The sequence below is a fragment of the Diceros bicornis genome, chromosome 19 (genome assembly GCF_020826845.1).
Source record: "Diceros bicornis minor isolate mBicDic1 chromosome 19, mDicBic1.mat.cur, whole genome shotgun sequence".
NCBI lineage: Eukaryota > Metazoa > Chordata > Mammalia > Perissodactyla > Rhinocerotidae > Diceros > Diceros bicornis.
This window is the reverse complement of record NC_080758.1, coordinates 56791378-56807958: the sequence shown is the minus strand read 5'-3', so window position 1 is coordinate 56807958 and position 16581 is coordinate 56791378.

The window sequence follows — 16581 nt, the reverse complement described above, 5'->3', positions numbered from 1 at the left end:
TGTGTCAAAAGTTTGTTAGGAATTATGTGATCCTTACTAGCTGGAAGTAAGGGAGATGGGGCATGAAGTTATTTCTAGGAGTTGGACACATACCAAGTTTAGCTCAGTTCTGGGCATCTTTGAAATACCTATACAAACTTGTTCCTACCTAGTAACTTGCAACTTTGAATGAGAATGTGCTTGCTTACAGCAACGTGCTATATGTTCTGAATGCCCGAATAGGGAATCTGTGTCAAAACTTTGTTAGGAATTATGTGATCCTTACTAGCTGGAAGTAAGGGAGATGGGGCATGAAGTTATTTCTAGGAGTTGGACACATACCAAGTTTAGCTCAGTTCTGGGCATCTTTGAAATACCTATACAAACTTGTTCCTACATAGTAACTTGCAACTTTGAATGAGAATGTGCTTGCTTACAGCAACGTGCTATATGTTCTGAATGCACGAATTGGGAATCTGTGTCAAAACTTTGTTAGGAATTATGTGATCCTTACTAGCTGGAAGTAAGGGAGATGGGGCATGAAGTTATTTCTAGGAGTTGGACACATAGCAAGTTTAGCTCAGTTCTGGGCATCTTTGAAATACCTATACAAACTTGTTCCTACATAGTAACTTGCAACTTTGAATGAGAATGTGCTTGCTTGCAGCAACGTGCTATATGTTCTGAATGCCCGAATAGGGAATCTGTGTCAAAACTTTTTTAGGAATTATGTGATCCTTACTAGCTGGAAGTAAGGGAGATGGGGCATGAAGTTATTTCTAGGAGTTGGACACAGACCAAGTTTAGCTCAGTTCTTGGCATCTTTGAAATACCTATACAAACTTGTTCCTACATAGTAACTTGCATCTTTGAATGAGAATGTGCTAGCTTACAGCAACGTGCTATATGTTCTGAATGCCCGAATTGCGAATCTGTGTCAAAACTTTGTTAGGAATTATGTGATCCTTACTAACTGGAAGTAAGGGAGACGGGGCATGAAGTTATTTCTAGGAGTTGGACACATACCAAGTTTAGCTCAATTCTGGGCATTTTTGAAATACATATACAAACTTGTTCCTACATAGTAACTTGCAACATTGAATGAGAATGTGCTTGCTTGCAGCAACGTGCTATATGTTCTGAATGCCCGAATAGGGAATCTGTGTCAAAACTTTGTTAGGAATTATGTGATCCTTACTAGCTGGAAGTAAGGGAGACGGAGCATGAAGTTATTTCTTGGAGTTGGACACATACCAAGTTTAGCTCAGTTCTGGGCATCTTTGAAATACCTATACAAACTTGTTCCTACCTAGTAACTTGCATCTTGGAATGAGAATGTGCTTGCTTGCAGCAACGTGCTATATGTTCTGAATGCCCGAATTGGGAATCTGTGTCAAAAGTTTGTTAGGAATTATGTGATCCTTACTAGCTGGAAGTAAGGGAGATGGGGCATGAAGTTATTTCTAGGAGTTGGACACATACCAAGTTTAGCTCAGTTCTGGGCATCTTTGAAATACCTATACAAACTTGTTCCTACCTAGTAACTTGCAACTTTGAATGAGAATGTGCTTGCTTACAGCAACGTGCTATATGTTCTGAATGCCCGAATAGGGAATCTGTGTCAAAACTTTGTTAGGAATTATGTGATCCTTACTAGCTGGAAGTAAGGGAGATGGGGCATGAAGTTATTTCTAGGAGTTGGACACATACCAAATTTAGCTCAGTTCTGGGCATCTTTGAAATACCTATACAAACTTGTTCCTACATAGTAACTTGCAACTTTGAATGAGAATGTGCTTGCTTACAGCAACGTGCTATATGTTCTGAATGCACGAATTGGGAATCTGTGTCAAAACTTTGTTAGGAATTATGTGATCCTTACTAGCTGGAAGTAAGGGAGATGGGGCATGAAGTTATTTCTAGGAGTTGGACACATAGCAAGTTTAGCTCAGTTCTGGGCATCTTTGAAATACCTATACAAACTTGTTCCTACATAGTAACTTGCAACTTTGAATGAGAATGTGCTTGCTTGCAGCAACGTGCTATATGTTCTGAATGCCCGAATAGGGAATCTGTGTCAAAACTCTGTTAGGAATTATGTGATCCTTACTAGCTGGAAGTAAGGGAGATGGGGCATGAAGTTATTTCTAGGAGTTGCAGACATACAACGTTTAGCTCAGTTCTGGGCATCTTTGAAATACCTATACAAACTTGTTCCTACATAGTAACTTGCAACTTTGAATGAGAATGTGCTTGCTTGTAGCAAAGTGCTATATGTTCTGAATGCCCGAATAGGGAATCTGTGTCAAAACTTTGTTAGGAATTATGTGATCCTTACTAGCTGGAAGTAAGGGAGATGGGGCATGAAGTTATTTCTAGGAGTTGGACACATACCAAGTTTAGCTCAGTTCTGGGCATCTTTGAAATACCTATACAAACTTGTTCCTACATAGTAACTTGCAACTTTGAATGAGAATGTGCTTGCTTGCAGCAACGTGCTATATGTTCTGAATGCCCGAATAGGGAATCTGTGTCAAAACTTTGTTAGGAATTATGTGATCCTTACTAGCTGGAAGTAAGGGAGATGGGGCATGAAGTTATTTCTAGGAGTTGGACACATACCAAGTTTAGCTCAGTTCTGGGCATCTTTGAAATACCTATACAAACTTGTTCCTACATAGTAACTTGCATCTTTGAATGAGAATGTGCTTGCTTACAGCAACGTGCTATATGTTCTGAATGCCCGAATTGGGAATCTGTGTCAAAACTTTGTTAGGAATTATGTGATCCTTACTAGCTGGAAGTAAGGGAGATGGGGCATGAAGTTATTTCTAGGAGTTGGACACATACCAAGTTTAGCTCAGTTCTGGGCATCTTTGAAATACCTATACAAACTTGTTTCTACATAGTAACTTGCAACTTTGAATGAGAATGTGCTTGCTTACAGCAACGTGCTATATGTTCTGAATGCCCGAATTGGGAATCTGTGTCAAAACTTTGTTAGGAATTATGTGATCCTTACTAGCTGGAAGTAAGGGAGATGGGGCATGAAGTTATTTCTAGGAGTTGGACACATACCAAGTTTAGCTCAGTTCTGGGCATCTTTGAAATACCTATACAAACTTGTTCCTACATAGTAACTTGCATCTTTGAATGAGAATGTGCTAGCTTACAGCAACGTGCTATATGTTCTGAATGCCCGAATTGGCAATCTGTGTCAAAACTTTGTTAGGAATTATGTGATCCTTACTACCTGGAAGTAAGGGAGATGGGGCATGAAGTTATTTCTAGGAGTTGGACATATACCAAGTTTAGCTCAGTTCTGGGCATTTTTGAAATACATATACAAACTTGTTCCTACATAGTAACTTGCAACATTGAATGAGAATGTGCTTGCTTGCAGCAACGTGCTATATGTTCTGAATGCCCGAATAGGGAATCTGTGTCAAAACTTTGTTAGGAATTATGTGATCCTTACTAGCTGGAAGTAAGGGAGACGGAGCATGAAGTTATTTCTTGGAGTTGGACACATACCAAGTTTAGCTCAGTTCTGGGCATCTTTGAAATACCTATACAAACTTGTTCCTACCTAGTAACTTGCATCTTGGAATGAGAATGTGCTTGCTTGCAGCAACGTGCTATATGTTCTGAATGCCCGAATAGGGAATCTGTGTCAAAAGTTTGTTAGGAATTATGTGATCCTTACTAGCTGGAAGTAAGGGAGATGGGGCATGAAGTTATTTCTAGGAGTTGGACACATACCAAGTTTAGCTCAGTTCTGGGCATCTTTGAAATACCTATACAAACTTGTTCCTACCTAGTAACTTGCATCTTTGAATGAGAATCTGCTTGCTTATAGCAACGTGCTATATGTTCTGAATGCCCGAATAGGGAATCTGTGTCAAAACTTTGTTAGGAATTATGTGATCCTTACTAGCTGGAAGTAAGGGAGATGGGGCATGAAGTTATTTCTAGGAGTTGGACACATACCAAGTTTAGCTCAGTTCTGGGCATCTTTGAAATACCTATACAAACTTGTTCCTACCTAGTAACTTGCATCTTTGAATGAGAATCTGCTTGCTTACAGCAACGTGCTATATGTTCTGAATGCCCGAATTGGGAATCTGTGTCAAAACTTTGTTAGGAATTATGTGATCCTTACTAGCTGGAAGTAAGGGAGATGGGGCATGAAGTTATTTCTAGGAGTTGGACACATAGCAAGTTTAGCTCAGTTCTGGGCATCTTTGAAATACCTATACAAACTTGTTCCTACATAGTAACTTGCAACTTTGAATGAGAATGTGCTTGGTTGCAGCAACGTGCTATATGTTCTGAATGCCCGAATAGGGAATCTGTGTCAAAACTTTGTTAGGAATTATGTGATCCTTACTAGCTGGAAGTAAGGGAGATGGGGCATGAAGTTATTTCTAGGAGTTGGACACATACCAAGTTTAGCTCAGTTCTGGGCATCTTTGAAATACCTATACAAACTTGTTCCTACCTAGTAACTAGCATCTTTGAATGAGAATCTGCTTGCTTGCAGCAACGTGCTATATGTTCTGAATGCCCGAATTGGGAATCTGTGTCAAAACTTTGTTAGGAATTATGTGATCCTTACTAGCTGGAAGTAAGGGAGATGGGGCATGAAGTTATTTCTAGGAGTTGGACACATACCAAGTTGAGCTCAGTTCTGGGCATCTTTGAAATACCTATACAAACTTGTTCCTCCCTAGTAACTTGCAACTTTGAATGAGAATGTGCTTGCTTGCAGCAACGTGCTATATGTTCTGAATGCCCGAATTGGGAATCTGTGTCAAAACTTTGTTAGGAATTATGTGATCCTTACTAGCTGGAAGTAAGGGAGATGGGGCATGAAGTTATTTCTAAGAGTTGGACACATACCAAGTTGAGCTCAGTTCTGGGCATCTTTGAAATACCTATACAAACTTGTTCCTCCCTAGTAACTTGCAACTTTGAATGAGAATGTGCTTGCTTGCAGCAACGTGCTATATGTTCTGAATGCCCGAATTGGGAATCTGTGTCAAAACTTTGTTAGGAATTATGTGATCCTTACTAGCTTGAAGTAAGGGAGATGGGGCATGAAGTTATTTCTAGGAGTTGGACACATACCAAGTTTAGCTCAGTTCTGGGCATCTTTGAAATACATATACAAACTTGTTCCTACATAGTAACTTGCAACTTTGAATGAGAATGTGCTTGCTTACAGCAACGTGCTATATGTTCTGAATGCCCGTATTGGGAATCTGTGTCAAAACTTTGTTAGGAATTATGTGATCCTTATTAGCTTGAAGTAAGGGAGATGGGGCATGAAGTTATTTCTAGGAGTTGGACACAGACCAAGTTTAGCTCAGTTCTGGGCATCTTTGAAATACCTATACAAACTTGTTCCTACATAGTAACTTGCAACTTTGAATGAGAATGTGCTTGCTTACAGCAACGTGCTATATGTTCTGAATGCCCGAATTGGGAATCTGTGTCAAAACTTTTTTAGGAATTATGTGATCCTTACTAGCTGGAAGTAAGGGAGATGGGGCATGAAGTTATTTCTAGGAGTTGGACACAGACCAAGTTTAGCTCAGTTCTTGGCATCTTTGAAATACCTATACAAACTTGTTCCTACATAGTAACTTGCATCTTTGAATGAGAATGTGCTAGCTTACAGCAACGTGCTATATGTTCTGAATGCCCGAATTGCGAATCTGTGTCAAAACTTTGTTAGGAATTATGTGATCCTTACTAACTGGAAGTAAGGGAGACGGGGCATGAAGTTATTTCTAGGAGTTGGACACATACCAAGTTTAGCTCAATTCTGGGCATTTTTGAAATACATATACAAACTTGTTCCTACATAGTAACTTGCAACATTGAATGAGAATGTGCTTGCTTGCAGCAACGTGCTATATGTTCTGAATGCCCGAATAGGGAATCTGTGTCAAAACTTTGTTAGGAATTATGTGATCCTTACTAGCTGGAAGTAAGGGAGACGGAGCATGAAGTTATTTCTTGGAGTTGGACACATACCAAGTTTAGCTCAGTTCTGGGCATCTTTGAAATACCTATACAAACTTGTTCCTACCTAGTAACTTGCATCTTGGAATGAGAATGTGCTTGCTTGCAGCAACGTGCTATATGTTCTGAATGCCCGAATTGGGAATCTGTGTCAAAACTTTGTTAGGAATTATGTGATCCTTACTAGCTGGAAGTAAGGGAGATGGGGCATGAAGTTATTTCTAGGAGTTGGACACATACCAAGTTTAGCTCAGTTCTGGGCATCTTTGAAATACCTATACAAACTTGTTCCTACCTAGTAACTTGCAACTTTGAATGAGAATGTGCTTGCTTACAGCAACGTGCTATATGTTCTGAATGCCCGAATATGGAATCTGTGTCAAAACTTTGTTAGGAATTATGTGATCCTTACTAGCTGGAAGTAAGGGAGATGGGGCATGAAGTTATTTCTAGGAGTTGGACACATACCAAGTTTAGCTCAGTTCTGGGCATCTTTGAAATACCTATACAAACTTGTTCCTACATAGTAACTTGCAACTTTGAATGAGAATGTGCTTGCTTACAGCAACGTGCTATATGTTCTGAATGCACGAATTGGGAATCTGTGTCAAAACTTTGTTAGGAATTATGTGATCCTTACTAGCTGGAAGTAAGGGAGATGGGGCATGAAGTTATTTCTAGGAGTTGGACACATAGCAAGTTTAGCTCAGTTCTGGGCATCTTTGAAATACCTATACAAACTTGTTCCTACATAGTAACTTGCAACTTTGAATGAGAATGTGCTTGCTTGCAGCAACGTGCTATATGTTCTGAATGCCCGAATAGGGAATCTGTGTCAAAACTCTGTTAGGAATTATGTGATCCTTACTAGCTGGAAGTAAGGGAGATGGGGCATGAAGTTATTTCTAGGAGTTGCAGACATACAACGTTTAGCTCAGTTCTGGGCATCTTTGAAATACCTATACAAACTTGTTCCTACATAGTAACTTGCAACTTTGAATGAGAATGTGCTTGCTTGTAGCAAAGTGCTATATGTTCTGAATGCCCGAATAGGGAATCTGTGTCAAAACTTTGTTAGGAATTATGTGATCCTTACTAGCTGGAAGTAAGGGAGATGGGGCATGAAGTTATTTCTAGGAGTTGGACACATACCAAGTTTAGCTCAGTTCTGGGCATCTTTGAAATACCTATACAAACTTGTTCCTACATAGTAACTTGCAACTTTGAATGAGAATGTGCTTGCTTGCAGCAACGTGCTATATGTTCTGAATGCCCGAATAGGGAATCTGTGTCAAAACTTTGTTAGGAATTATGTGATCCTTACTAGCTGGAAGTAAGGGAGATGGGGCATGAAGTTATTTCTAGGAGTTGGACACATACCAAGTTTAGCTCAGTTCTGGGCATCTTTGAAATACCTATACAAACTTGTTCCTACATAGTAACTTGCATCTTTGAATGAGAATGTGCTTGCTTACAGCAACGTGCTATATGTTCTGAATGCCCGAATTGGGAATCTGTGTCAAAACTTTGTTAGGAATTATGTGATCCTTACTAGCTGGAAGTAAGGGAGATGGGGCATGAAGTTATTTCTAGGAGTTGGACACATACCAAGTTTAGCTCAGTTCTGGGCATCTTTGAAATACCTATACAAACTTGTTCCTACATAGTAACTTGCAACTTTGAATGAGAATGTGCTTGCTTACAGCAACGTGCTATATGTTCTGAATGCCCGAATTGGGAATCTGTGTCAAAACTTTGTTAGGAATTATGTGATCCTTACTAGCTGGAAGTAAGGGAGATGGGGCATGAAGTTATTTCTAGGAGTTGGACACATACCAAGTTTAGCTCAGTTCTGGGCATCTTTGAAATACCTATACAAACTTGTTCCTACATAGTAACTTGCATCTTTGAATGAGAATGTGCTAGCTTACAGCAACGTGCTATATGTTCTGAATGCCCGAATTGGCAATCTGTGTCAAAACTTTGTTAGGAATTATGTGATCCTTACTACCTGGAAGTAAGGGAGATGGGGCATGAAGTTATTTCTAGGAGTTGGACATATACCAAGTTTAGCTCAGTTCTGGGCATTTTTGAAATACATATACAAACTTGTTCCTACATAGTAACTTGCAACATTGAATGAGAATGTGCTTGCTTGCAGCAACGTGCTATATGTTCTGAATGCCCGAATAGGGAATCTGTGTCAAAACTTTGTTAGGAATTATGTGATCCTTACTAGCTGGAAGTAAGGGAGACGGAGCATGAAGTTATTTCTTGGAGTTGGACACATACCAAGTTTAGCTCAGTTCTGGGCATCTTTGAAATACCTATACAAACTTGTTCCTACCTAGTAACTTGCATCTTGGAATGAGAATGTGCTTGCTTGCAGCAACGTGCTATATGTTCTGAATGCCCGAATAGGGAATCTGTGTCAAAAGTTTGTTAGGAATTATGTGATCCTTACTAGCTGGAAGTAAGGGAGATGGGGCATGAAGTTATTTCTAGGAGTTGGACACATACCAAGTTTAGCTCAGTTCTGGGCATCTTTGAAATACCTATACAAACTTGTTCCTACCTAGTAACTTGCATCTTTGAATGAGAATCTGCTTGCTTATAGCAACGTGCTATATGTTCTGAATGCCCGAATAGGGAATCTGTGTCAAAACTTTGTTAGGAATTATGTGATCCTTACTAGCTGGAAGTAAGGGAGATGGGGCATGAAGTTATTTCTAGGAGTTGGACACATACCAAGTTTAGCTCAGTTCTGGGCATCTTTGAAATACCTATACAAACTTGTTCCTACCTAGTAACTTGCATCTTTGAATGAGAATCTGCTTGCTTACAGCAACGTGCTATATGTTCTGAATGCCCGAATTGGGAATCTGTGTCAAAACTTTGTTAGGAATTATGTGATCCTTACTAGCTGGAAGTAAGGGAGATGGGGCATGAAGTTATTTCTAGGAGTTGGACACATAGCAAGTTTAGCTCAGTTCTGGGCATCTTTGAAATACCTATACAAACTTGTTCCTACATAGTAACTTGCAACTTTGAATGAGAATGTGCTTGGTTGCAGCAACGTGCTATATGTTCTGAATGCCCGAATAGGGAATCTGTGTCAAAACTTTGTTAGGAATTATGTGATCCTTACTAGCTGGAAGTAAGGGAGATGGGGCATGAAGTTATTTCTAGGAGTTGGACACATACCAAGTTTAGCTCAGTTCTGGGCATCTTTGAAATACCTATACAAACTTGTTCCTACCTAGTAACTAGCATCTTTGAATGAGAATCTGCTTGCTTGCAGCAACGTGCTATATGTTCTGAATGCCCGAATTGGGAATCTGTGTCAAAACTTTGTTAGGAATTATGTGATCCTTACTAGCTGGAAGTAAGGGAGATGGGGCATGAAGTTATTTCTAGGAGTTGGACACATACCAAGTTGAGCTCAGTTCTGGGCATCTTTGAAATACCTATACAAACTTGTTCCTCCCTAGTAACTTGCAACTTTGAATGAGAATGTGCTTGCTTGCAGCAACGTGCTATATGTTCTGAATGCCCGAATTGGGAATCTGTGTCAAAACTTTGTTAGGAATTATGTGATCCTTACTAGCTGGAAGTAAGGGAGATGGGGCATGAAGTTATTTCTAAGAGTTGGACACATACCAAGTTGAGCTCAGTTCTGGGCATCTTTGAAATACCTATACAAACTTGTTCCTCCCTAGTAACTTGCAACTTTGAATGAGAATGTGCTTGCTTACAGCAACGTGCTATATGTTCTGAATGCCCGAATTGGGAATCTGTGTCAAAACTTTGTTAGGAATTATGTGATCCTTACTAGCTGGAAGTAAGGGTGATGGGGCATGAAGTTATTTCTAGGAGTTGGACACATACCAAGTTTAGCTCAGTTCTGGGCATCTTTGAAATACCTATACAAACTTGTTCCTACATAGTAACTTGCATCTTTGAATGAGAATGTGCTTGCTTACAGCAACGTGCTATATGTTCTGAATGCCCGAATTGGGAATCTGTGTCAAAACTTTGTTAGGAATTATGTCATCCTTACTAGCTGGAAGTAAGGGCGATGGGGCATGAAGTTATTTCTAGGAGTTGGACACATACCAAGTTTAGCTCAGTTCTGGGCATCTTTGAAATACCTATACAAACTTGTTCCTACCTAGTAACTTGCAACTTTGAATGAGAATGTGCTTGCTTGCAGCAACGTGCTATATGTTCTGAATGCCCGAATAGGGAATCTGTGTCAAAACTTTGTTAGGAATTATGTGATCCTTACTAGCTGGAAGTAAGGGAGATGGGGCATGAAGTTATTTCTAGGAGTTGGACACATACCAAGTTTAGCTCAGTTCTGGGCATCTTTGAAATACCTATACAAACTTGTTCCTACCTAGTAACTTGCAACTTTGAATGAGAATGTGCTTGCTTGCAGCAACGTGCTATATGTTCTGAATGCCCGAATAGGGAATCTGTGTCAAAACTTTGTTAGGAATTATGTGATCCTTACTAGCTGGAAGTAAGGGAGATGGGGCATGAAGTTATTTCTAGGAGTTGGACACATACCAAGTTTAGCTCAGTTCTGGGCATCTTTGAAATACCTATACAAACTTGTTCCTACATAGTAACTTGTATCTTTGAATGAGAATGTGCTTGCTTGCAGCAACGTGCTATATGTTCTGAATGCCCGAATTGGGAATCTGTGTCAAAACTTTGTTAGGAATTATGTGATCCTTACTAGCTGGAAGTAAGGGAGATGGGGCATGAAGTTATTTCTAGGAGTTGGACACATACCAAGTTTAGCTCAGTTCTGGGCATCTTTGAAATACCTATACAAACTTGTTCCTACCTAGTAACTTGCATCTTTGAATGAGAATGTGCTTGCTTACAGCAACGTGCTATATGTTCTGAATGCCCGAAATGGGAATCTGTGTCAAAACTTTGTTAGGAATTATGTGATCCTTACTAGCTGGAAGTAAGGGAGATGGGGCATGAAGTTATTTCTAGGAGTTGGACACATAGCAAGTTTAGCTCAGTTCTGGGCATCTTTGAAATACCTATACTAACTTGTTCCTACATAGTAACTTGCAACTTTGAATGAGAATCTGCTTGCTTACAGCAACGTGCTATATGTTCTGAATGCCCGAATTGGGAATCTGTGTCAAAACTTTGTTAGGAATTATGTGATCCTTACTAGCTGGAAGTAAGGGAGATGGGGCATGAAGTTATTTCTAGGAGTTGGACACATACCAAGTTTAGCTCAGTTCTGGGCATCTTTGAAATACCTATACAAACTTGTTCCTACATAGGAACTTGCATCTTTGAATGAGAATGTGCTTGCTTACAGCAACGTGCTATATGTTCTGAATGCCCGAATTGGCAATCTGTGTCAAAACTTTGTTAGGAATTATGTGATCCTTACTAGCTGGAAGTAAGGGAGATGGGGCATGAAGTTATTTCTAGGAGTTGGACACATACCAAGTTTAGTTCAGTTCTGGGCATCTTTGAAATACCTATACAAACTTGTTCCTACCTAGTAACTTGCATCTTTGAATGAGAATCTGCTTGCTTGCAGCAACGTGCTATATATACTGAATGCCCGAATAGGGAATCTGTGTCAAAACTTTGTTAGAAATTATGTGATCCTTACTAGCTGGAAGTAAGGGAGATGTTGCATGAAGTTATTTCTAGGAGTTGGACACATACCAAGTTTAGCTCAGTTCTGGGCATCTTTGAAATACCTATACAAACTTGTTCCTACCTAGTAACTTGCAACTTTGAATGAAAATGTGCTTGCTTACAGCAACGTGCTATATGTTCTGAATGCCCGAATTGGGAATCTGTGTCAAAACTTTGTTAGGAATTATGTTATCCTTACAAGCTGGAAGTAAGGGAGATGGGGCATGAAGTTATTTCTAGGAGTTGGACACATACCAAGTTTAGCTCAGTTCTGGGCATCTTTGAAATACCTATACAAACTTGTTCCTACCTAGTAACTTGCAACTTTGAATGAAAATGTGCTTGCTTACAGCAACGTGCTATATGTTCTGAATGCCCGAATTGGGAATCTGTGTCAAAACATTGTTAGGAATTATGTGATCCTTACTAGCTGGAAGTAAGTGAGATGGGGCATGAAGTTATTTCTAGGAGTTGGACACATACCAAGTTTAGCTCAGTTCTGGGCATCTTTGAAATACCTATACAAACTTGTTCCTACCTAGTAACTTGCATCTTTGCATGAGAATCTGCTTGCTTACAGCAACGTGCTATATGTTCTGAATGCCCGAATTGGGAATCTGTGTCAAAACTTTGTTAGGAATTATGTCATCCTTACTAGCTGGAAGTAAGGGAGATGGGGCATGAAGTTATTTCTAGGAGTTGGACACATACCAAGTTTAGCTCAGTTCTGGGCATCTTTGAAATACCTATACAAACTTGTTCCTACATAGTAACTTGCATCTTTGAATGAGAATGTGCTTGCTTACAGCAACGTGCTATATGTTCTGAATGCCCGAATTGGGAATCTGTGTCAAAACTTTGTTAGGAATTATGTGATCCTTACTAGCTGGAAGTAAGGGAGATGGGGCATGAAGTTATTTCTAGGAGTTGGACACATACCAAGTTTAGCTCAGTTCTGGGCATCTTTGAAATACCTATACAAACTTGTTCCTTCATAGTAACTTGCAACTTTGAATGAGAATGTGCTTGCTTACAGCAACGTGCTATATGTTCTGAATGCCCGAATAGGGAAGCTCTGTCAAAACTTTGTTAGGAATTATGTGATCCTTACTAGCTGGAAGTAAGGGAGATGGGGCATGAAGTTATTTCTAGGAGTTGGACACATACCAAGTTTAGCTCAGTTCTGGGCATCTTTGAAATACCTGTACAAACTTGTTCCTACATAGTAACTTGCATCTTTGAATGAGAATGTGCTTGCTTACAGCAACGTGCTATATGTTCTGAATGCCCGAATTGGGAATCTGTGTCAAAACTTTGTTAGGAATTATGTGATCCTTACTAGCTGGAAGTAAGGGAGATGGGGCATGAAGTTATTTCTAGGAGTTGGACACATACCAAGTTTAGCTCAGTTCTGGGCATCTTTGAAATACCTATACAAACTTGTTCCTACATAGTAACTTGCATCTTTGAATGAGAATGTGCTTGCTTACAGCAACGTGCTATATGTTCTGAATGCCCGAATTGGGAATCTGTGTCAAAACTTTGTTAGGAATTATGTGATCCTTACTAGCTGGAAGTAAGGGAGATGGGGCATGAAGTTATTTCTAGGAGTTGGACACATACCAAGTTTAGCTCAGTTCTGGGCATCTTTGAAATACCTATACAAACTTGTTCCTTCATAGTAACTTGCAACTTTGAATGAGAATGTGCTTGCTTACAGCAACGTGCTATATGTTTTGAATGCCCGAATAGGGAATCTGTGTCAAAACTTTGTTAGGAATTATGTGATCCTTACTAGCTGGAAGTAAGGGAGATGGGGCATGAAGTTATTTCTAGGAGTTGGACACATACCAAGTTTAGCTCAGTTCTGGGCATCTTTGAAATACCTATACAAACTTGTTCCTACATAGTAACTTGCATCTTTGAATGAGAATGTGCTTGCTTACAGCAACGTGCTATATGTTCTGAATGCCCGAATTGGCAATCTGTGTCAAAACTTTGTTAGGAATTATGTGATCCTTACTAGCTGGAAGTAAGGGAGATGGGGCATGAAGTTATTTCTAGGAGTTGGACACATACCAAGTTTAGCTCAGTTCTGGGCATCTTTGAAATACCTATACAAACTTGTTCCTACCTAGTAACTTGCATCTTTGAATGAGAATCTGCTTGCTTGCAGCAACGTGCTATATGTTCTGAATGCCCGAATAGGGAATCTGTGTCAAAACTTTGTTAGAAATTATGTGATCCTTACTAGCTGGAAGTAAGGGAGATGTTGCATGAAGTTATTTCTAGGAGTTGGACACATACCAAGTTTAGCTCAGTTCTGGGCATCTTTGAAATACCTATACAAACTTGTTCCTACCTAGTAACTTGCAACTTTGAATGAAAATGTGCTTGCTTACAGCAACGTGCTATATGTTCTGAATGCCCGAACTGGGAATCTGTGTCAAAACTTTGTTAGGAATTATGTGATCCTTACAAGCTGGAAGTAAGGGAGATGGGGCATGAAGTTATTTCTAGGAGTTGGACACATACCAAGTTTAGCTCAGTTCTGGGCATCTTTGAAATACCTATACAAACTTGTTCCTACCTAGTAACTTGCAACTTTGAATGAAAATGTGCTTGCTTACAGCAACGTGCTATATGTTCTGAATGCCCGAATTGGGAATCTGTGTCAAAACATTGTTAGGAATTATGTGATCCTTACTATCTGGAAGTAAGTGAGATGGGGCATGAAGTTATTTCTAGGAGTTGGACACATACCAAGTTTAGCTCAGTTCTGGGCATCTTTGAAATACCTATACAAACTTGTTCCTACCTAGTAACTTGCATCTTTGCATGAGAATCTGCTTGCTTACAGCAACGTGCTATATGTTCTGAATGCCCGAATTGGGAATCTGTGTCAAAACTTTGTTAGGAATTATGTCATCCTTACTAGCTGGAAGTAAGGGAGATGGGGCATGAAGTTATTTCTAGGAGTTGGACACATACCAAGTTTAGCTCAGTTCTGGGCATCTTTGAAATACCTATACAAACTTGTTCCTACATAGTAACTTGCATCTTTGAATGAGAATGTGCTTGCTTACAGCAACGTGCTATATGTTCTGAATGCCCGAATTGGGAATCTGTGTCAAAACTTTGTTAGGAATTATGTGATCCTTACTAGCTGGAAGTAAGGGAGATGGGGCATGAAGTTATTTCTAGGAGTTGGACACATACCAAGTTTAGCTCAGTTCTGGGCATCTTTGAAATACCTATACAAACTTGTTCCTTCATAGTAACTTGCAACTTTGAATGAGAATGTGCTTGCTTACAGCAACGTGCTATATGTTCTGAATGCCCGAATAGGGAAGCTCTGTCAAAACTTTGTTAGGAATTATGTGATCCTTACTAGCTGGAAGTAAGGGAGATGGGGCATGAAGTTATTTCTAGGAGTTGGACACATACCAAGTTTAGCTCAGTTCTGGGCATCTTTGAAATACCTGTACAAACTTGTTCCTACATAGTAACTTGCATCTTTGAATGAGAATGTGCTTGCTTACAGCAACGTGCTATATGTTCTGAATGCCCGAATTGGGAATCTGTGTCAAAACTTTGTTAGGAATTATGTGATCCTTACTAGCTGGAAGTAAGGGAGATGGGGCATGAAGTTATTTCTAGGAGTTGGACACATACCAAGTTTAGCTCAGTTCTGGGCATCTTTGAAATACCTATACAAACTTGTTCCTACATAGTAACTTGCATCTTTGAATGAGAATGTGCTTGCTTACAGCAACGTGCTATATGTTCTGAATGCCCGAATTGGGAATCTGTGTCAAAACTTTGTTAGGAATTATGTGATCCTTACTAGCTGGAAGTAAGGGAGATGGGGCATGAAGTTATTTCTAGGAGTTGGACACATACCAAGTTTAGCTCAGTTCTGGGCATCTTTAAAATACCTATACAAACTTGTTCCTTCATAGTAACTTGCAACTTTGAATGAGAATGTGCTTGCTTACAGCAACGTGCTATATGTTTTGAATGCCCGAATAGGGAATCTGTGTCAAAACTTTGTTAGGAATTATGTGATCCTTACTAGCTGGAAGTAAGGGAGATGGGGCATGAAGTTATTTCTAGGAGTTGGACACATACCAAGTTTAGCTCAGTTCTGGGCATCTTTGAAATACCTATACAAACTTGTTCCTTCATAGTAACTTGCAACTTTGAATGAGAATGTGCTTGCTTACAGCAACGTGCTATATGTTCTGAATGCCCGAATAGGGAAGCTCTGTCAAAACTTTGTTAGGAATAATGTGATCCTTACTAGCTGGAAGAAAGGGAGATGGGGCATGAAGTTATTTGTTGGAGTTGGACACATACCAAGTTTAGCTCAGTTCTGGGCATCTTTGAAATACCTATACAAACTTGTTCCTACCTAGTAACTTGCATCTTTGAATGAGAATGTGCTTGCTTGCAGCAACGTGCTATATGTTCTGAATGCCCGAATTGGGAATCTGTGTCAAAACTTTGTTAGGAATTATGTGATCCTTACTAGCTGGAAGTAAGGGAGATGGGGCATGAAGTTATTTCTAGGAGTTGGAGACATACCAAGTTTAGCTCAGTTCTGGGCATCTTTGAAATACCTGTACAAACTTGTTCCTACATAGTAACTTGCATCTTTGAATGAGAATGTGCTTGCTTACAGCAACGTGCTATATGTTCTGAATGCCGGAATTGGGAATCTGTGTCAAAACTTTGTTAGGAATTATGTGATCCTTACTAGCTGGAAGTAAGGGAGATGGGGCATGAAGTTATTTCTAGGAGTTGGACACATACCAAGTTTAGCTCAGTTCTGGGCATCTTTGAAATACCTATACAAACTTGTTCCTACATAGTAACTTGCATCTT